Source organism: Plectropomus leopardus, chromosome 3 (assembly GCF_008729295.1).
Source record: "Plectropomus leopardus isolate mb chromosome 3, YSFRI_Pleo_2.0, whole genome shotgun sequence".
Taxonomy (NCBI): Eukaryota; Metazoa; Chordata; class Actinopteri; order Perciformes; family Serranidae; genus Plectropomus; species Plectropomus leopardus.
Window position 1 is genome coordinate 33,174,876 of NC_056465.1, and position 22,969 is coordinate 33,197,844.

The following is a 22,969-nucleotide window of genomic DNA, read 5'->3' on the forward strand; positions in this document are numbered from 1 at the left end:
TCAGATTAGTCACACTTCAATGCTGTACTGAGCTGAGTGATTCATTAAAAAAAAAGCTCATTTCCTCGTGTCCCTCTCTGGCGTGATAGAACAAGCTTAAAATGATTGTCTGGATTTAAAGCTGCTCTCAGTATTTTATATTTGCAATGAAACACATCTACGAGGATGTGAAAAGTGTAACTCATAGTGATGAACAGACACAACCCTATCTCAGCTTTAAAAGTTCCTGGAACCCAAATCACCAAAAACTTTCTTAATATGTCATTTAGGGTCTTACATGCAAAGTAAACATGCGGCAAGATGCAGTGATGCACCGTCACTAATTACCGTCCATCTCCTCCTAAGCAGCTAAAACATTGTTTCAAGTTAGTCTGCACTGAGACTTAATTGGTAAGAGATGAATAAAGAGAAGAAACCACTGAAAAGTTTTCAAAGACCTCTGATCCTGCTGCTTTCTGCTGTTAAACTGTTCTCCTGCCTGTCCTGTCTCCTCCTGTGTGTCTGTGACATTGCACAGACACACCAACAAGACAACACAAACATCAGCTGACAGAAAGGCCGACTTGATCTCCAGCGGCTTTCAGCCAATTGCTCAAATTTAGCAGGTTTAGCTGTGGTTAAAAAACCTGTGTGCACACACAAATGTTTTTTTAAAAAGGGGCATCAGTTACAATGTGTCAACTTTATGTTTACATGTTGCTCTGCGGACCTGTAGTGGGCAAAAATCAGCCAGTTCTTTACTTGATTACCGCTAACACAACATTCATGCTGTTAATTTGATGATAATGGGTCAGATAGACTGTAAGTGGATGAGGAAGGACTTTCCACTTCAGCTGAAGGATTTAGAAATTGATGCTGCCTGTCAGAGTCTGCGTGGCTTTCACCGCAATCAATACAGGCTAAACAAATGTCTTTCCCAGTGAGGAAGGCAGGCGTGTCCCTCAAACATGCATGTGATTAGAAGTAGCTCAGCTTGTTGTAAAGAAGAAGCCGGAAAATTTTAACTCCGAGTGAAACACGACCCCTATGGGAATAGCCACCTCTGGAAACTCTATAAGCTCTCTCTATAAAGTACAATGCAGCTGCTCAGATAAGGTTCACCGCTTCAGGACGACTCGAATCTCAGACTTCAGGGATGACTTCTGATATTTAGGCAGCCAGGATGCCGCGGGCCATGCTGAAAAGAAACCCGGTTGTTTGTGGGAGGGATTCGGTTTCTCCGTATGACAGACTGACAGCGTCACTCTCAAACACCGGAGGCCTTGATGGATCCAAAGTCGCTGCCTCAGCAGCTCGGTGGAAATGCGTACGGCTGAAACATGTAGCTGCAGCGTGCAGAGCGTAGGAATTTCAGTAACGGGAGCTTCTCATCTGATTTGATTTGCAGATTTGATGACAGTCAGCTGTGTAGCTTTTATGGGTCCACACCTTCTCTGATGCATGTGAGAAGTATTTACAACAGCGTGAAGCTGGCAGGTGGCCCATCACATGTTCCTCGAGGGCGGATTTATATAACATTCAGCTTTTTAATATCTGTGTAAACCCTCCATCAGCCGGATAGCTCATTAATCAGTGTGATTAATGTGGTATCCGTGTTAGTCATAAACATGCAGTAGTTCCAGTGTTGGCTCTGATTTATATCTCGCTCAATAGTTGATGAGCGCTCCTTGGAAAGATGAATCAAATGAATCGTCTTAAATTTAGTTTTTAGTTGGATTAATTACTGTTTTATTGTTGATATTTGAAACAGCATTAGCCTCAAAAATGTGTTTGTTTATATTAAAAGGACAGAAGTATAGTGACGGTATTCAGATACTTTTCTTGTTGTCAAAGAATTGTATGAAAAACAAACAGAAGAAATTGATCCTACAAACAAGCATTATGTGTGTGTGATATATCATATATATCTGTGTCACACAGCTTCACTGTCATCCAAAAACATAAAAACACAAATACGAGCCACACTGTTGCTCTCGGCTACATGTTCCCTCATTAACTTGAACACAAACACTGTAGTTTATTTTAGTCAGTCCCACACTCCGTCCTGCAGCTGTAAATACTCAAATATTCAAACTCAACACTCATTAATTTATATCCCCACTACGAGCAGACTCTGTATGACCCCACTACTGTTTCAGCTTCCTCTCCTCTTCCTCAGTTCCAGTGTATAAAGTTAAGTTTACTGCCAGAGCTTGAGTGTACATATATGTGTAAGTATGTGAGCATATGTGGATATGAAAGTATCATATATTTGCCTTTATTTGTAACAAAAACAACAAGGAAATAAGAAACCAAAGTAGAGAAAAGAAAGAAATGCAATTTACCTGTAAATTACATATACCTGCTTTACACAGTCATTGTAATTGTAAGTATTGGGGGGAAAAGTCAGTATATTTGAAGATGAGCTTATAAAAGTCACAAATAAAAAGTAAAGTAAAAAAAAAGAAGAGAAAAATCAACCTGATTCGAAATCTGAAATATTACTACCCGGTCTAAATTGGGTGAGTCACGAGCAGCTTTGACCTGGAGCGTGTTTAATTCCCTCACTGAGAAATGAAAAGTCTGTTTATTACACTCGATGTATTTTTATTCTCCCTTTATGACGTGTGTGTCTGCTTGTTTCTGTGCAATACTTTTGTGTTATCAGTGGTGCTGGTATGCTGAAGTGCAGAAGGTCAGGTTGAGGCTCACCGCCACACACACACACACACACACACACACACACACACACACACACACACGGATACGCCCTCCCAAACCGAACCACTATATGCCGCGGAGCTGTTTGTTCAGCTGCAGAGGGGATCCTCCTCGTCTTTCAGCGGAGGAGTGGGGAACTTAAATTCCATAGTTTCGCAGAAACCTCTCCGGGGTCCGAGGCACCGATGGCAACAACATACAGCAAACAGATGTTGTATTTTTTCAGCCCTGATTTGCTCGTCGATGTTGGGACCTCGGGAGCGATGCAGAGCAGATTTAAGGGCTTGTGTGTTTTTATTACTTGGCTGCAGCTCCCACAGGTGCTTTAGGGGAAAGAGCCCAACTTGCTTGTTATTATTATGGCCCTACTCTTCCTGAAAACGAGCCTGTTTTTTCTTTTTTTGTTTTGGTTGTGTTTTTGGTCAAGCTGTGTAAAATTACAGGAAATATTCTCAAGAGTTTCCACTGAGAGACTCCAGAATCGGTGATAACAGCTCGGCCTGACTCAGGGTCATTTATTATCTTTACTGCACACACTCAGCTCACACAGTTTCTGTGCTGGAAAATGTAATCATATAGCTTTCGCGCTGACTTTGCAGAGCTGCGAGTGGATCTGAAGTAGATACGAGCTGTTGTAGAAAGTGAAGCAGAAATTTGTTCTGGGTGTGATCTCGGGATTTGTAAGAGGCGGTTTTAGCCTCCGTCTGACTCGTCCTGTGGTCGCCTCTGACTGCAATCTGCTGAGAAAAGCCATCTGGTGGAATTTGGACACATTAGAAACAGCTTGACTGGATGAAGATAACTTTTCCCTCTACCACCTCTGCTGTGTGCCGGTGGTCTCATGTATGCAGCCACCCAAAGTGGCTGCAGAGCACACGCCCAAAACTCTGAATGGGAAAAGAAAACATGCTTCAATCCACATAAATAAAGACATGTCTGTTTACTTTTTTGGTCATATTATTTGAGGTCATACCGGCTGTTTAAAACGTGGTGGTCGTACCAGCAGCAAAGCGTCTTTGTAAAGTGGTTAGCAGATAAACTTCAGAGTCATTTGCCTGATTTATGTGACTGTGCGTGTGCGGTGTATTTAATTTCCTCCGGTGATGTTGTCAGGTGAGGGGTTTGTAGGTTTTATAAAGTGCTTTTAAATTATGTTTGCCCGTTTCTCCGTGTTTGCTTTGGTAAGCGGTCTGTTTTCTTATGTCACTCAAGTTGATTTTTGCACTGATCTGTGGGATTTTCATTCACATCAATCTTTCAGACCGAGCTGAAACATCGCTGTACGTTTCCCCAGGTTGTCCTCTGTGAAATGATTTTGTTTAAGCCTCTGGCATGTTTATTTAAGGGTCTGGGGGCTGAAGAGGAAACAGCCATGACCATAACAGCAACAGTCCAGTGACAGTTAAGCCATCCCCGGCACCAGAATAAATACTGGAGTTATACCTTTCCACAAACCACGGATATATACGTTATTAATGTAGGAAATATGTTGAAACTTTTTACAACGCCCCTTGAAACTTGAGAAAATTGACAATGAGCAACTTAACAAGAAATGACCCAAAAACGAGCAAGAAAAGTAAGTAAGAAAATTACTTAAAGAATAACAAAAATAAAAAGTTATAAATGAAAATAAACAAGGAAATGACCTGGGAAAAACATAATGATAATAATAATAATAATAATAAATCTTTTTATGTATTCTTTATGTAACATAATTTAAAAAATATAATAATGATAATTATAACTATATAACCCGTTTTTTAAAAAAAATCCTAATAATTTTCTGTCCCTCTTTATTTTCGCCTTTTCCAAATGTCTTGCATTCATTTTACAGTTTTTTTTTTTTTTTTTGCCAAAATGCTGACTGCCTTTTTCCCTATATTTTTTTTAAAAATCCAAGTTTCAGAGGTTTTAAATGCTTGTAAAAGGGGTCTCAATCCAGCACAACAAAACTGTTGGCGATCCAGGTTTCAAAGGGTTAACGTGATTAGGAAAAGATCTTTAATACCCACTTTTGGTGGCACAATCGTGGCTGTAAGTGTCACTGCTGTCTGTCTAAAAACACCTAGAATTTAGTGGCTAAGTCTTCTATAAAAGCACCCAATTTTGGAGCACAATCTCTACTGAATTTCAATGTCTCTCTGAAAAAAACTCATTTAATTTGCAGAATTTCTGCTTGAAATGCCCTCAGCAGGTGGGTTTCCATTAACCCTCCAACTGTGCAAATTGCGAATATAAAATACATCTAATGGAAACACTTCAATTTCAGGAAAAAATCCAATTTCTTGCAAAACAATGTTATGTTTGCATGAGGTATTTCCAAAGAAATCAAACCAATTTACTCGGATTTTAGTTCAGTTAAATAGCTTATTAAAGGCGTCTGAATGCTGCACAAGAAAACTGATGTAAATCCAGGTCTCAAAGGGTTAATATTCTGTATTTGGTGAGACATTTTCTCCGTCTTTGCTGGAGACGTCCTCCTGTGTCAGAGAGAGAGGGAGAAGTTTGGCCTGCATTCCCGTGGGCTCCGACTTGCGTAAAACTGTCACCACACACCCAGCCGAGTGTGTCGTGGATGCCGCGTCATCGTCTGCACCCACTAATTTTACATCGTGCCATAACAAGAGGACCCATCATTACTGAACTGCTGCTACTGCAATTTAGTGCCGGGTCGAGTTGTGCACAGAGCTGGGACGTCAGAGGGACAGGGGGACATGAGAAAAAGACAGGAGCAGTGTACGGGAATGAGGAATAAAATCTAGGGGGCATTGCTGCTATTTAGCTTTATCGCCACAAAGAATATTTGCTCTTTCAGTCTGTCCCTCGCAGCACAATAACCAGCGACCGCCATGCTCTCGCTGTTTATCGGCGTCCAGTCCTCAGGATGTCCATTCATGAGGCACTTACGCGAGAGAGCCCTCCAGGGGCTGGGGCCATTCAGGAGCCAGGCCTACTTTCTGTCCCAGGACTGATTCTTTATTTATTTCTCAGCGAGCTCCCTGGGGACAGAGCCGCATTCAGAGCGCGGCGGCCGACACGTGAGCTGTGCCCCGTCAGACGGCGAGTCTGGCATCTGTAAAGTCAGTGAGAAACACTCCAGGGACATCAGAGCGAGGTGAAGATGTTTGGTTCCTGATGGGGGACAGACTCACAACATATGGCGCGTGATAAGAGTTTTTCTCTGAGGAGCCGTGCAGCAAAACTGCTCCTAAAGCAACGAAAAACAACCTCCTGCTTTCCAGCGAGCGCGCTCTCCAGAGATTCATCAGTGATTAAAAAAACAGCTTTTAATCATAACAAGATGTTTTTTTCTGATCACATGCTGCAATCAACTCATAATGTGTTTTCTTTCTTCTTTTTCATGTCCACCTCTGACGTCCTGCTGATTTCTGCTTATGATCAATAGGTGAGTATTATTACATTTATATTTGCAGTACATCTGGAGCCAATATGCCTTTAAATTTCGCCATTTAAAACATGAGCAAATTGGTTTAATGGGAGGGAAAGGGAATGACCAACTTGGCAATGAAATACCCCACAAAATTAGAAATAAATTAGAAAAAGGTGACAAGAAAATGACCTCAAATTAGTTTAAAAAAAGATCTATATCTATATATCTGTTTCTTTCTTTCCGTCCATTGATCTATCGAGCGATAATATAGAAATAGAAAATATTTTTCCAGGGATTTTTTTAAAATTATATTACAGGATTTCTTTTAAAATTTGAAATATAAATTTTCTTAATTGTTTTTGTTTAATTTTTAGGGGTTTTTTTTTTGCCTTTTTTAAAAAAAAATTACTTACCTTTTTTTTTAAATTTATTTTCAGTTTACCTTCTTGTAACTTTTTTTTAATTAAAAAAATAAAATCCTGCAAATTTTTGAGCCGTGTTTTGATAAGTTGCTCATTGCCTTCTCCCCATCTTTTTTGAGCTTTTAAAGGGTAAACAAACACATATTTTTTTGGACATTTTGGTCGTTAGTCTTCCCAGCGTTGCTCAGACTCACATCTGCAGGGGACTCATGGTTCACTGCAGGGCTTCACTCGAGTTTTCTTTCCACAGCTGAGGTATGATGAACTGTGAAAGTGCACACCCTCTCTGGTGCACATGTCTCTGCGCATATGTGTCCATTTCCATGGCGACACAGTTTAAACTAAAACCGACAGTGGCGTCCTTTTTGTCATTAGCTGGCGTGAGTTACTGTGAGGAGTCAGCGTGGCGCTAACAGCTCGCTCAGCTCGTGCACTCTGGCTTATTGATGCTCTCTGCTGTGCTAACGAGTAAACACACACCCCTCTGTTTCAGGCTCACACACACACACACACACACACACACACACACACAGTGGCAGTTACACAGCAGGTCACCACTTTAGCAGAATCATCTCCAACAGAGTGTGATTGAATATTTGTATCGCAGCATTGTGCTGACTCAGGGAGGCTAACAATAGAAAGGTACACTCCCAGTGCGTCCTGGGAAAAGAGAGGCGGTCACACTGATTTTGAGCAGCTGTTTCCTGGTTTGTTTGTGTCGCCGCGGTGACATATTCTCCTTTCTGACCTTTTTATGGTAAATCTTCCCACGACGATTAAAGATCCCGAGTGTAGGATTTAGGGAGGTGTGTTTCAGAAATGGAATATAATATGAAAGGTAGGTTTTCTTTAGTGTATTATCACCTGAAAATGAGATTTTTGTGTTTTTGTTACCTCAGAATAAGATGTTTATATTTACAAAGAGAGAGGGTCCTCGTCAGAGATCGCCATGTTTCTACAGTAGCCCAGAAAGGACAAACCAAACACAGACCTTAAATAGCATTGGGTACTGAAACCAGTGCCAATATGGCTTTTTGCCTACATAAGCGGTACCTACTGGACCGAATCATGATTCTGTTGCCTCATTTCGGTGCCAGATTGTGTGTGTAGCGAGTTTGTGGCGGAAAGAGAGAGAAATGGTGCATGTGTGAAGGGAAGCGCCGCAGTGCAGCGTGTGAACGGTTTAGACTTTCTCCTCCAGACCAGTGGTCAACTGGTCCATTCACGGGGTCCAGGTTTCTCCCAAATCATCAGTTCATGGTCCATACATTGGAAAAAATAGCACACTTTCAATTTTATTTCACACAATGTGAACAGCATGTTGGCCTAGAACTCAAAGAAATAAGAGAAAAGATTAAACAGAAACGGCACTTCAAAATAAAAGCCAAAAATTCACTGTAAGATTGACGCATTTATGAGTCACTTGTGGTCCATTCAGAGTGGACCCATGACCCACTTTTGGACCTCAACCCACCAGTTGGGAGCCATGGCTCTAGACCCAAGCGTTCCTGTGTTTTACGTGCCACCTGCCAATTAAAGCAAAGGCGGTTAGCCCAGAAGTTAGCCTCACACTGAAAACTGACCAGGCTCTCTTAAGGTGGACTGTTAAGGTGGACAAGCTGTTCTCATAGTAGTGACAATCTCAGCTGCTCCTAAAATAGATAACGGAGGAATCTCTGGCTGCTGAGTGCTGTATTACGTGTTAAATGATTGTTGTTGGTTCGGGTTTTGAATTTGTGGTGTTCCACATTAGGTAAATTCATATTTATTTATTTCAGTGTATTTAAAGCTGTTAAGAAGTAACATATTCAATTTCAAGTTCAAATTTGGGTCTTCAACAAACAAAAAAAGCCTTTCTTTCATGTTGTTTGCTGTCATATGTGTGCTTTATTTTGGAGAAAAGTTTCGGTTCAGGTAATGTTGAGGCACCAGTGCAGAGTAGTAAGTAGTTCGGCAACACTCATGTTTGTTGATGTTTTAAAGACGGGTATTGGTAGAGACATGTTGGCTTTTTTAATGATTTAGCAACTTTAATAAAGGCTTTTTAATGTAGTTCCTCCTCGTTTTTCACACGTTTGGAGGTCCTGGATTTCCCTCCTGTTAGATACTGTTGGTTTGTGATCTACGTTTGATTCTAGTCTACGGAGCAAGCAGTCATTTTTTCTTTTCATAGATTGGCACCACAATTAAAAAAACCCCAAACGATGCCCAACCCTAGATAGGAGCATTCGAGTTTTTCGTGTTTTTGCGTCGACCACTGTTGTTAGAAGTCCGTCTGCAGCATTAGCGAAGCACTGATTTGTGACATGAAACTGCTTTTTTGGTGTTTTAGCTGGTTTTAATCACCTGATCAGTTTTTTTTTGGAGACCTCTTTGAATAATTTGTGTCCCGGTAAAAAACCTCCTCAACGATAAACACTGAAGGAATTCTTACCGGGAGGATTTTTTAGCTGGTTGCAATCTTTAATCTTTTAAGCCCGATGCCACCAATCCTTTTTAAATTTCATACACTGTTCCTTTAAAACAAATCTTTTAGTTGTATTTTCTCCCGGTGGACAGTGTGTGTGTTTGGGTGTGGTGGTGGAAGCCACTGGGAACTGGTGCGGCTTGATCCTCTCCATTGTTTCCACTCAAAGCTGCTGGGTTTGCTCTCTGCATATCCATCCTTCCTGCCAGCAAACGGTTTGTGTTGAACCAGCCTTCAGTTTATTCTCTCGCTGAGCTGAATCCCATCAGGCGGACATGTGTGAGGGAGGGCCAAGGCTCGGCTCGGCTCGGCCCTAATGCCACTCCCTCCTGATGACTTTCCCACAGACGCACACAGGTCACAGGCCCGTGAATCTGACCTCAGTCTGACCATATTGTCAGTTAAAGAGAGGTTTCCATTGCAATCGCCCGGCGCATTTTCTGCCCTCGTTGTCTGTTTCCAAACCACACCTTCCCCCTTGTCTGCGTTCTGGGTTTGCTTTTTCCCCTCGTCGTGTTTCTCTGCCTTCGCAGTCTGTCTGTTCTGCTTATTGTGCTCCGTGTGAGCGCGGAGAGATGCCAGTAAACTGCTGAAACCAGAGTCTGGGGCTCACACAGCCCAGTGTTTACACAGGAAACTGTGCAGAAAACCGTCTGTGATTAAGCTGCTCAGACACTTATATAACAGTCTGCATACTCCTGTGTACCTTCAGCCAGGTTACAGAGCCATTGTCCAAAATGTGTGAAGATCCTCCTTTCTGTGCACACACACACACACACACGCGTGCACTCACACATGTGTGTATGTTCACCGGCACGCCAACAGTTTCCATAACCTCTGTGGCTCAGTTTTTGACCCGAGACCGGAGCGCCGCACACACTCCTGCCCTCTGACCCCTCCGCCTGTCACACTCCGAATTACAATTTGATGAATGAGCGGCTGCACAAAACACCGAACGTGCTTCTGTTGTTGAGTCGGTTGTGTGTTGAGACCGAAGCTGTTTGGTGGCCGCGCTCTCTCACTGCTATCATGGAGTCAGTCAGTCCACAGAGCTTTAAATGACGTCTCAACACGTTTGTACAGACTTTTATTGATGTCTTTGTCCGAGTGTGTGAATCACGTCTGTCTCTTATTGACTCGCCTCATTCTGCCCAGCTTTTTAGCATCAACAAAAAAAGGATGAAACAACATCATGCAGTTTCCTAGTTTCATGAGCCGTAACAAAGAACTTTTATTTCTTTATTTCCAGGCTTTGTGCGATTGGTGTTTCGCTTTGCTATATTTGCACTTTTTAACTCTCAGAGTTTCCTCTAAAGGCCACATTTAGACAAGAAGTTAGAGAAAAAATGTCCAAATAACAACATCTGTAATTATTTTAATTATATTTTTAGAAGTATTTTACAGATACTTTTATTTTTCAGTTCATTTCTTTGATTTTTCACTCTTCTTTATTTTTATTTTTATTTCATTTTATTTATTTTGTGTTTTTTTGCAAATTGTTAGGTATATTTCTTGTACTTTTACACTTTTTTTGCTTTTTTTTTTGGTCATTTCTTCCTCAATCGCTCATTGCCTGTCTTTATATGTTTTTGAAAGAAATCAAGCCAATATGATCAACTTTCAAAGGGTTAAGGGAAGACACTACAGGTAAAAAGGATTACAACTTTAACTAATAGATACAACCACTAAAGTTTCCCAGTTGATTACTTACAATTATATTTAGTTAATTCTGTTTGTCTAGTTTAAGTTTCCTGAAATTTTATGTTTAAATATGAAAATTAGACATTACCTAATTAAATATGCACCTTTTGCATACATTTCCAGAGCAGACATCTGATGTAAAATACAAATGTTAATTAGTGTTTTGGACTTTTTCTTACCACTATTCTGAAAGAAGAGTTGTTACTGAAGCCCCAAAATCTCAAAACTGACCTGTGCATGTAAAAACATGTTTTTCCCTTCAGTTTTTCCCTTTAAAAGTGCCTGAAGGATTTCTCTGATGTAATAACAGGCCTGAAATTAAACACACCTTCATGTGTAATGTTACAGTGTCATGCACATGGTATTGTTTTGAAATTACATAACGTCTACAGTATAGCTGCAGGACGATGCTCTCACTCTGTTACAGGAGAGAGATGCAGGAAGAAAAAGCTCAGTGAAGTGTGTTGGTTTGGCAGAGAAACGGGCTGATGAAAGATTAATCTCCATTGCTATTCTTTTCTTGTTTTTCTTGGCTTTGTGCTCGTGGAAAGGTAAATTCACTCCCGGGCCGCTCATCCTGTCTGGCCACGGAGAAAACGCTTTTGTTTCACCTTTTTAAATGCAGCCATATTCCCGTAAGCACTCGGGCTCGTGTTGACAGAGCTGACCGTGCAGAGCGCTGCTCACATTACTTCTTCCCTTGTTCTGACTTCAACGTTTTTCATTATCCTTCACCTCGTGGCTAACACTCCCCTCACTTCCAGTAAAGCCAGGAACTCTTTCTCTTTTTACGCTCCTGTCGAGAGTTCCCGCCTTTTTTGAGACGCCTGCGAGACGGGAGCGCAGGCTGAACAAAAGCAGGAGGTCAAAGGGCACGCATTTTCATTTGTGAGACTAATAGGCCAGGTGTACCTGGAGGCTACGGAAACCCAGAGAGCTTTTTGAGCTGGGACCAGCCCAGACACACCCCTTCCTCCTCTGCCGAGGCTGGGCGTTAGTGTGTGTGAGCACTTCAAAGGTCTAGCGAAAGCAGGGACCCGGGCCAAGCTCAGCGGGAGAGCCATTACAGCCCAATAGGAGTCAGCTGTGACCTCAAAGACCGTTAAATGATGTGATATGAGAGGGTGTGCTGCAGCCTCCCAGAGGCCTCTACAGCGAATCAGGACGGCAGAGCTGTAAAATGAACTCCGTGCTGATTTAAGGGAAAAAGGAATTTTAAGTGTACTTCGGGGGAGAAAAGGGTTTTTTTCTCCTTTTTTTGGACAGTCATTTGTTCTGTTATTCCAACATGTACCAACGCCAGGGGGGGCTTTCTTGTCTCTAGTGTATTTTCACAGAACATTAATTGCAAAAAAACATTGTTTTTGTTTTTACCCAACATCAAAATACAGTTATTATTGCTAAAATCAAGATTAAAGGGACGGTTCATGATAAAACTATACATAATTTTACTCTTACCTGCTTATTAATCTGGATTTTTTGATGTGAGTTGCAAAGTGTTTGAAATATCGGCCTTCTCGCCAATATAATGGAGCTAGATGAAACTTGGCTTGTGGTGCACAAAGCGACAAAAAATACATTTGAAAAACTCAACAGCAATGTCCAGGATTTTCCACATGAGCATTTATTTGTGGCGGCCCACCACGATTAAAACATCGGCCACCACATATTGATTTTATCCTTTTGGAGCTGTACTGTTCATCAGGAGTGCTTTTGAAATATATATACTGTTTGGTTATTTATTACTAATTACAATGACCTCAGTGTATAATCTGGGCACAGATGGAGCAGCAGAACGTCCAACGCAGTGAAAGTGAAACTTAACAGTTCATTTTGCTGGGTGCAAGAGTTTGCTTTCACTCACAAACTGCTGCTGATCCTCTCATCCATCGATTTGACGAGATCGACAGATCAATTATCCACCCCACGACTCAAACTGCTGCTTAAGGAAAAAAGAAATTTAGTTCCCCCTGTGCTGAATTCACGGACCCACAAAACCATTCAAATGAGGTAAAGAGGTAAAACAAAATGATAAAAACGGGACACACGCTAACAACATCTCAGCTGCCCGCTCCATCAGTAGAGACCAGAGACTGAGCTCTGGTGGTGCGTGCTGTGCACTACATACACTGAGTTTAGTAGAAAGAGAAGCGCCTGTCTTTATGACGATATTAAAACACGTACCTTGGGGATTTTTAAAAACCCTATAATACCGTTATACCATCCAAACCCAGTTCCTACATGAAGCTGCTCACAACAAGGTGTGTGGATTATCTTGAGGGACCGGGTCATTATTTCAAATGCATTTATTCACTTGAGCACCACAAGCCGAGTGCCATCTAGTTTCATTATATTGGAGAGAAGTCAGACATCTCTGTGGCCGAAATCTCCAACTCTCGGCATTTCAAACCAAAACAATACAGACTGATAAACAGCACTGCAGGTAAGAGGAAAAATGTGTATTTTTGTATTTGGGGCAAACTGTCCCTTTAAATTAGACTACTAAAGCACTATAAAACCCATTGTCTGTAGCATTCAGAAAGCCAGGCTGAGTGGCCAATGAGCTGGTAATTTACTCTAGTGTTTACTGATGTGAGCTGACCTCCCAGTCTGTGTGCAGACCCAATAACGAGGTGTCTCGAGGTCAGGAGGTAAAGGGTTACTGAATGCGGGCCCTGACCTCTGCTGACCTCGCTGAGTGTGCACGAAAGGACAGAGACACGAGGTGACTGTCCCTGTTTGCTGAGAGCTCACAGTTTTTGTCATGCTTTCCTTTTCGCTGCTCAGCAAGTGCAGATGCAGGTAAACAGCAGGTCAGGTTGCATCGTGTGGACGGGGAACAAATATTTGTGTGCAGACAAGCAGAGAGATTATTCAGAAGTGAAGTCGGTGTGAGAGATTTTAATCGGGGCAGATCTGCTTACAGTAAATTCCAGGTGATTTCATCGCTGTTTTCACTCCTAAATCAAGATTTCATTACAGTAAAGTCTGAAGTTACAGTGGAAAACCCCACGTGTGAGCTGCTCAGCGTGATTTATGATTAATTGTATTGCGTAATTTAGAGAGAGAGCTCCATTCTCCCTGCGTGCTGATCCTGACCGCTGCAGTTTTTTTTAACTATCTGCCGTGTGTTATTCTGCTGTTGTTGGCTGAGCTAAAGCAATTAAATGAGTAGCTGAATGACAGAAAGTTAATTGGCAAGTATTTTGATAACCGAGTAATCGTTTTAAAATGATAAAAACTGACTTCTTCCAGCTCTTCCATTGTGACCATCTGCTGTTTTTCGTTTGTTTTTGCATCAGTGCTCGCAGAGCATGTTTGGATTTTGGACTGTTGTTTGGATTAAATTGAAGACGTCATCACAGGCTGTGAGAAATTGTCATGGTCTTTTTTTAATTTTTCAATTTTTTGAAACTTTGTACACTGAAAGATTAATTTAATTGTGATCAGCAGATTCATTAATAAAGAAAGTAATCATTACTTACAGCTCTAATTATTGATGTAACCTTAAATAGCTCTCAGAATAACATTATCATTACAGTGGAAGTTAGCTTTGCCCTTTTTAGAGTAATCTTTGCTTTTGGTGAATAGTGTAAACAAGGGGTTGTTATAATTAACTGTTCAACAATTAAACAACATCAGATGAACAGTCAAAAATACATATTAAGTATAGTGTACAGGTGCTGTGGGGGAACATTTTACCTGACACATCAAAGAATGATCCCAGGTCACTTCAACTCAGTGAGGCGCACCGTTTAATCATTTAATATTGATATCTGATTGGCTCAATATTGCCCGATACCAAAGTTCAGGTATTTGTATCAGTAATAACTAATCATTTGTCAAACTTTTTCATGTGATCGCTGCGTTTGTGCAGATGATTAAGATTCACATCAGACATCAAAACATTGACAAACAATATAATTACAAAGTTTTTTTTGTGTTTACCTGAACAGTGAAAATGCTGCCGAAAAACCAAAACAAAAAGCTGAAAGACACTGAAATTATCCGCGGGTAACTGCAGAGTCAGTGATGATTAATTGTAGGTTTATCACTATGAATGACCCCATTTATATGAAGCACAGTCGTTTGATTTACCAATAATACAAACATTATTATTAATGCAACTTTAAATACGTTGTGGATCAGAAACCAGCAGATTTATGTTGCAGTATAATTACAGTCCAAATCTGCTTTTGATTTTCTTCCCTCCTGAACTCCCTGTCTCTCCAGTCCTATTTATCAAACGTACAAACTCTTGCCCTCTGCTCAGAAACACTGCCGAAATTAATGTCAGCGTCACATAAAAATGCTGTGACGCTCTAACAAAATTCCCCGCTCGTTACTGAGCTATAAAACACACCGCACGCTCTCATGAACGTCCATGTGTCATTAAATCTTTACAAAGGAAATGTTTCTGAGCATGTCAGACATTTTTACCGTCACTTAACACATCCTTCGTCTTTGCTGAACCTCCAGAATCTGCGCGCTCTCTGGTCAGAGCGACAGATCCTCCGGTTGGCACCGCGCCCGCCCGGCAGTGTGTACCACTCTGGAGGTTTGAAAATGGAAAGTATTTCAAAGTCACCGCAGCCCGCTGTTGGACTTTGTAGTGGTAATTTGAAGCAGCTGAGAAAACAGGCCCTCGGTCGTTACAGCGCTCGTCTTCTTCAGCTTCGGGAGGATTTCGATGTCAGGAAATGTCCCATGTGCGGCAGCATGGTTTCAGATATTATCCAAAAATAATTCTTTGTCAGAGTTGTTTAAGAACTGTGCGTGTGTGTTTGGGAAATGGATAAACATTCAAATTTTAGAGCTCTTTTGGGATGTGTGTCACAAGAGGGAAGCTTTGAGGTTCAGCTTGTAAGTGATGTGGGTTTGGGCTGTCGAAATATTTTTTTTTGACTCCCCAAACTGTTTGTAGAAAGGTTAATGTGTTTCTACGTCGCCACGTTGGGGTTCAGATGCATCCCGTCACATTTATCTCGTTATTGGCCATCAGCAGCGTGTGTCTCTTCAGAGGTAAAGATGATGGAAACTGTGATATCAGATGGGATTCCCCGTCTCGCTCCTTCCTCGTTTCCACCCTCGCTGTACCTCCCGGCTCACAAGCAGGCAGACAGTTTGGCGGTCCAGGCGCTGATCCAACATCTGAGCGAATAGCAACGTCTCCTGAAGCACGAGCGTGATTTAATTTCACCACCAGACGAGTTTTTCGTGTGTGGGCTTGCGGCACTGCCAACGCGTGCTGACGCCGTGACCTCAAGTCAGGAAACACAAGAGCGCTGCAATTAAACACAAGCAATTTCAAACACCTGCATTACTCCTGCTGCAGCTGTGATGTCATCTCCTCACACACATTTCACTGCGTCAGGTCCAGCGTGCAGGATGTAGGAGGATATATTGGCAGAATTAGAATATATTGTAATCAGTATGTTGTTTTTTGTGTATAATAGAAGGCAAAAGGTAGATTTATTGGTCATTTTTTAAACCAAGTTTAATCACCTGAGACTAAGAATTTCTGTGTTTTCGTAACCTGAGAATTTGCCATTCATATCTACATAGGGAGCGGATCCTCGTCCGCGGACTCTGTCATGTTGCACCACAATATTTCTACAGTAGCCCAGGGCGGACAAACTAAATAGTAGCTCCAGATTGGGCTGTTTGCATTTTTTGTGTTTTTGTTTTTGTGTTTTCATGTCGACCACCACAGCCAAAGGCCCATCTGCAAGGATCAATGGAGGAAAATCAATAACGTTTTAACGTAAAACTGCTTTATTCTGTGTTTTTATGTGTTTATATTTGTTTGTTTTGGATAGGAAGAGACCTCTACGTATACTTCCGCTCTAAAAACCTCCTAAACAATAAACACTGAGGGAATTTTAACCGGGAGCAGTTTCAGCTGGTTGTAATCTGCAATCCTCACCACTAGATGCCACTAAATCCTCCTAAATCTCACACACTGAACCTTTAAATAATGTATCAGACACTGAATATGTCACACAGTCTACGAGACTATGAGTAGAATCGTAATTGGAGGCTGTTTTTCATTTCTAAAGCAGGTAATTAAACAACTGGTTTTGAAGACAGTAAAACTCTTGAGGATGGTTTGATTACAGCGCAGCGGCTCTTTGCCGTGGTCTCTGCAGGCTTCTGAGAGCAGCACCGGGCTGCAACAATGGCTCATTTAGCCCCCCCGTGGGCCTCCTGGTTCCCAGCATCACATTCCTATCAGGGGTCACAGGGCCCACCTGCCGCCCCACATCAAAGCTCCAGGTGAGGTGAGGGAGGCTCATTTGAAGAAGGCGTGGTGCCGCAGATACACGGTTTACAGGAAGAGAGTTTGAGTCTCGTGCAGTAAAAGTAGCTGTATCTATAATTAGCCTTTGCATGCTAAAAAGTGCATTTGCACCTGAGGGCAGGTGAGATTCCCCAAGGAATTCTTCGCCCTCCAAATGAGCATTTATACTCCAGGTTGTTCTGTTGACTTTGCAAAAAAAAAACGTTGCTTTTTTCGCATGTCTCCAGAGAAAATTCTTGATGAATCCAAGTCATAGGCGATCACATTGATCACGTCCAGCCGAATGCTCAGTACTTCGCAAACAGACGTCCCTTTCTGACGGGGAACTGAACTGAAAGTGAAAGTAATCTCTGCTCTCTTCAAAGCCAGACTCCACTGACAAAAACAATAATTTCATCTCACTGAGCACACGAGCTGCTGGTCTAATAACTGCCTCGATCAGCTGATTTGTCTGTGTTATTGTGTAACTTTGGTGAATTTAAACTAACCCTTTAAAACACCAAAGTCACACAGTAACACGCAGACCCCTGTGAGTTTGACGCATTAAGATTTTTCTCCGTTTTTGGATTCTTCATTAACCGAAGGCATGTGAGAACAACAAAGTTTTCTCCTTGAATTTAATATAACATTTGTTAAGTAATTGATATAAAAATTGTCCTTTTGAGGGTGAAATATTCCTTAATATCCAGGATGCACCCACCTGACAAAATAAACATAAACAGTACAGTTCTGGAAACAAGTATTTGGCTCTTTATGAAAAATATCAGTAATAGTTGGATTTCAATTGTGTATCAATACGGCATCATGGAAGGCTGCACAACTGATGGAAATATTTTCAAAATGGAAACATGGCAATAAGGATATATATATATATATATATATATATATATATATATATATTTAATCACAACATCATAATTTTTGTATTTTTTTTACTGTGAAAATAAAATGCAGAAATTAAGATTTCCACTGAAATTACTACTCCTACTACTACTATTACTACTTCTCGCGTCTGTCAAAATAATCGCAATATGATCCTTATTGACATGCCCTATTTTTTCTGTCAGCTATTAGCAAACATTTTGATTATTTTTACACTATTTTAACCTCTGACCTTGTTACACATGTTCCTGCTTATCAGTGCTTTAGTTATCATTTCAACAACTCGCATCCCAGCAGAGTTGTTGCAGTTGTTGTGCTCAGAGAGCGTCTCAGCAGGTCTGCAGGCCTCAGCCTCGTCTCTTCTCTGAATGTAAACAGTCTTGTGCCCCACCTGCTGCAGCGGGTCAGCAGCAGCGACATCACCATCAGCTGGGAGGATGTGGGCTCAGAGCGGATTACCGGGGAGACGGGTATTATTCTGCGCCCACTGGCATCGGGACTTGACTCTTTGTGCTTTACTAATCAGACCTCAGAGGGGACTTTCACCAGCAGCTGAGTGCCGACACACAGAGGGACACTGTTTTTAGGGCCGTTCCTCAGTGACAGCAAGCAGATTTTAATTTTTTACATTTGTGGCAACAGGAGAGACGCGGATAATTCTCTCAGCTATTTGATGAGTATCTGTTACATGTCGTTTCTTGCCTGATTCAGGTTAGTAGTTTTTATTTTCTCATTTGTACTGCAGTGTGTACTAAAATGCATATAGATTTTAAACCCTGTCACACCTGGCGCAGATTTTCTTTTATTATAAGTTTTGAAAAAATATGGAAAAAAGGCGACAAGCAACATCAAGAAATGGCCCAAAAAGTTATAATAAAAATTACAAAATAAAATTTATCTGAAAGTAAGCAAGAAGAAAATGATCCAAGGGAAGTGCTCAAAAAATAAAATACTTTTTTTCTCTGTAAAATAATTTTAAATATATAATTGAGAACATTTACATACAGTTTTCTGGACATTTCTTCCTTGTTTTTTTGTTTTGTTTTTTTTTTGATAATTTTCAGGGAATTTCTTTTTTTTTGCATTTTGCAGGACATTTCTTGCTAAGTTGCTTGTCATGTTTTTTCCTGTTTTTGAAGGGAATTTAACCAGTTTTCTCAGGTTTCAGAGGTTTAAATGCTTGTGAAAGGCGTATAAATGCACCACAAGTGACCTGATGTTGCTCCAGGTGTCAAAGGTTTAATGAGAAATGATAATTTTACATTTCTTGTGCATGTAAATGGATGATTAATTTACAGTTAAGATCACAATACTAAATTGGAATTGATCGGGGCGAATTATCCAAAAACTTAATTGACAATTAGACGCTGATACTTGATTTTTGACACCTAATACTTGAGTTATAGCTTCAAGTATCGAGCATCCTGCATCCTTTGGCATTCCTCTGCACCCTCCATGATCCTGCATTGCGGGTTAAGCGGTCAGTGTTGTTTCAGCGGTTTGGATTAACACTCCGACTCTCCTGTAGCAGACCATAAACAGATTAGTGGTCGCCCAAGTCAGGGCCTGGCCGGACCATCTGTACCCAGCGCTGGCGGGGTGGGGAAGGGGACATGGGGGAGGAGTGTGAGCAGATGTTGCAGTGGAGCTGTGGGTCAGTGTGGCAGTGGAGCCGAGGGACGTCGCTGCAGAGACATGAGGGCTTTCTGATGCTCAGAGTTAAAACCACGCAGCTCTGTTATGGCTCTTGGATGCTGCCTTGTGCTCCCATCCCGAGGTACTGTATTATTTACTGGGGCTTTGATTGAGCTGCAGCCACGTCCCATTTCTCTTTGCTCTGCATGCACAACTTACAACTTTCGACCACAGTGGTGAGACAAACATGTCTGCACTTTGTTCAAGTGTTGTTACAAGATGTAAGAGATGAAAGTGTTCTTCTTCTCAGCTCGTGTTGGAGGCGTTTGCTCGGTTGTTTCGCTCGGTTAGTGTAACCGGTGTTACCGAGTGTGAACACAACACAACAGGTTCTGACACCAATTTGTTGCTGCATCGTTTGTTCTGGAGGAAAGTTCGGTGCTCAAGACTTTTGATTTTTGTTCCACCTTTCCAGAAAAATAATTTTTGTGCAAGTCTTGAAAAATAAAAGTCCACTGTGTAGGATTTGGGAGATGTATTTGCAGAAATTGAATATAACAAGTATGTTTTCTTTAGTGTATAATCACCTGACAATGAGAATTGTTGTGTTTTTCGTCATCTTAAAATGGGCTGTTTATATCTACTTAGGGAGCAGGTCTTTGCATGTGCAGATTGCTATGTTGCACCAGCATGTTTCTACAGTAGTTTTCGTGTTCGACCTCGTAGTTAGCAGCCCCTCCGTCATGAGCAGAGTTCAAAAACACTTGAACACAATTGTGGAAAGGGAGGACAGACCAGTGCTGAATCGACGTCTGTGTAAAAGGGACAACGGCTGGGACAGGTGTGATGTTTTGACGATGTGTTATACGTGTGACTCACCGCAGGAGATTTAAAAAAGCAGCTAGCAGCAGTTAGTGGTTAAGTCAAAGAGGAAGCCGAAAATGCCTAAAAATTGGAAAAAACTATGGGTTTTGGAGCTCCTTACCTTCTGAGCAGAGAGTTAGATCAGCTGCCACAGAACAGGGGCTGTAAATGAGTGTTTACTGGCATGTTATGTTGTTATTGTTTATAAAGTGCTGCTAATGTGTGTTATATGTCACACTAGAGGCAGAAACTGTTATGTTAGACATCATGGCTATCACCTCTTTTGGTTCTGCAGTGCCGGCATGCTGTCTAAAATCACACACTGTGAAAATGCAGAATCACTGGGTCTGTTTTGGAGAGAAAGAGAACTCTGCTGATAATTCGGCTTTTGGTAAAAACTACCTGAATGTCTGGATCTTCATTTATCAGAGAAAAAAGGTGAGCAAACATTAGCAGGTGCTGGGCTAACGGCCTGTGTCTGACATGCCAAACAGCATTGGAAAAACACCGATTTGTAACTTTAAGCTGCTTTATTCAGTGTTTTTAGCTTTTTTGATCACCTGGTCTGTTTGTTGTGGAGAGGAAGAGACCTCTCTGGATAATTTGGCTCCTGGTGAAAATTTCCTGAACGATGAACTGAAGGAATTCAAAACCAAAGTTTTAACTGTTTCAAATCTGCAAATCCTCACTGCTAGATGCCACTAAATCTCCCTGAATCTTGCACGCTGTTCCTTTAATCTAACACAATAACTCACGTCTCGCAGCAGACTGAGCGCACTCACCTGTCTTCCTGTCTGTGAAGTTCAGGAAAGGTTTGTCTTATCAAAGCGTGACCTAATCAGCGACTGACGGCTGTGTTTTCCCAGGCCGCTGGCAAATTGTAGGTGTGTGAGAGTGTGAGTGCGGGTGTGAGGAGGTTTGTCTTGGATCCTGTCTGGGCCAGTGCTGAGTAAATTACAAGGCAGAGGGAGTCTGAGGATGGAGGCTTTCATCCCCCCTGCTCTTGGCCTGCAGGCCTGCTGGCTCGGCTGATAGCGCTGAGGTTACTGGGAGATGATCCCGCTGCAGATGAAGAGGGGGAGGAGAGATTGATAGGCTGTGTCAGGGTGATATAGTGCTGGATCTCGTCTTTCCGGGAAAGTTCACAGGATGATTCTGGGTGAAAATAAGTGAAGACGACGGAGAATAAAGACTCTACAGAGGAAAAGAACATAGAAAAATCTAGAAAAGTGTCAGACTTTGTTAGAGTTTTTGCAAAAAGTTTTGTTTTTCTTCTCACCTGAGGCCGTGTGGCTCATTTGGCTCAGTGTGAAGATCGCTCAGCTGCATGTGAAAGAAAGAAAAAGCTGCCAAGAGGTCAATGAAACGACTAAAAGCTGATGTGTTTTCTTTTGCCCTCGTGTGCGGTAACAGCTGACCACTTCTCCCCCGTTAAAGGGTTTCCCCATCTGGACTTCTGACCCCCCGAAAACCTCTTTAACCCTTTAACAGGCATTGTAACCACACGCTTGACATGTTTTTTTGTGATCAGACTGCTGCACCAAAAATTTAGCTAAAGCTATTTTGGCTATTTTCCCTCATTGATTTGAGTGTGTATGATGATTAAATTCAGATATCGATGTTCAGATGCTGCTGATGGAAAGTTGCTCTTCTTCTCTCGACTTTAAATGACATTGAAAGTTGAAACCAGAAAAAAAAATAATTTCATTATTTTCATCCTCTAATGATTTAATTTTTGTTGAATGATGCAAACTTGATAGTATGATGTATTCTTATTTTACCTGGGAAAAGGTGTGTGACCGCTTGGTTGAGTTGCCCAAATATGATAAACAGAAGCTGACGCTGTCTTTACTTTACCAAGAGATCATAATGTAATACTAATTGCTCATTTCCGTCTACATTTAGTTATATTTGTTTGGCAGTATATAAAGCCATTTACACTTTACCGAAAGGGATGGTTTGGTTTTGTTTTGTTTTGTTTTGTTTTGTTTTATTTCATTTTATTTCATTTTATTTCATTTCATTTTGGCGGATTTTATTTTATTTCATTTTATTTCATTTTATCAGATTTTAATAATATTATTTCATTTTGTTTTCTGTGGACCTTTCTCTGAACCTTGATTAAGTTTTGAATTAAATTGAAAAATTGAATTTATTTAGAAAAGTAAACTTGACTATCTGTATTTTTACCACATTTTATACAGATTTTGTTACTTGGTTTATTATTTGTATGTATTTAGTTTTTCTTTATTTATTTATTTTATGAAGTTACTTTTTTTAAAAAAAGATTTCTATTATATTAAATAAACTTTTGCAATTTTAAAAAGGAATTATATGGAGAGATTTGTTTTCTTAATAATCTGATGCACTTAGTTAAGATATTCTAATGTTGAAGTGTTTTTCTATAAAGGAAAATGCAACTTTTGTCACACAAATTAGAAAAAAAATTTGTTAGTTCATGTTATAATTACCCAAACTGGGCAACTCGACCGGCTGGTTGAGTTGTGTATCCGCTGCCTGAGGTCACTGGGTCACTGAAAAACAACCTAAAATCTGCTAAATGTGGAGTCAGGAACATAATTTTAAAACATTTTTTTTGCAAATGT

General features: G+C 41.0%; 1 protein-coding gene across 1 annotated transcript in view; it reads left to right on the plus strand.

The window, feature by feature from the left end:
• The window catches only part of nhsa (Nance-Horan syndrome a (congenital cataracts and dental anomalies)), an 85,242-nt gene that overhangs the window by 38,665 nt on the left and 23,608 nt on the right, over window positions 1-22,969 (plus strand).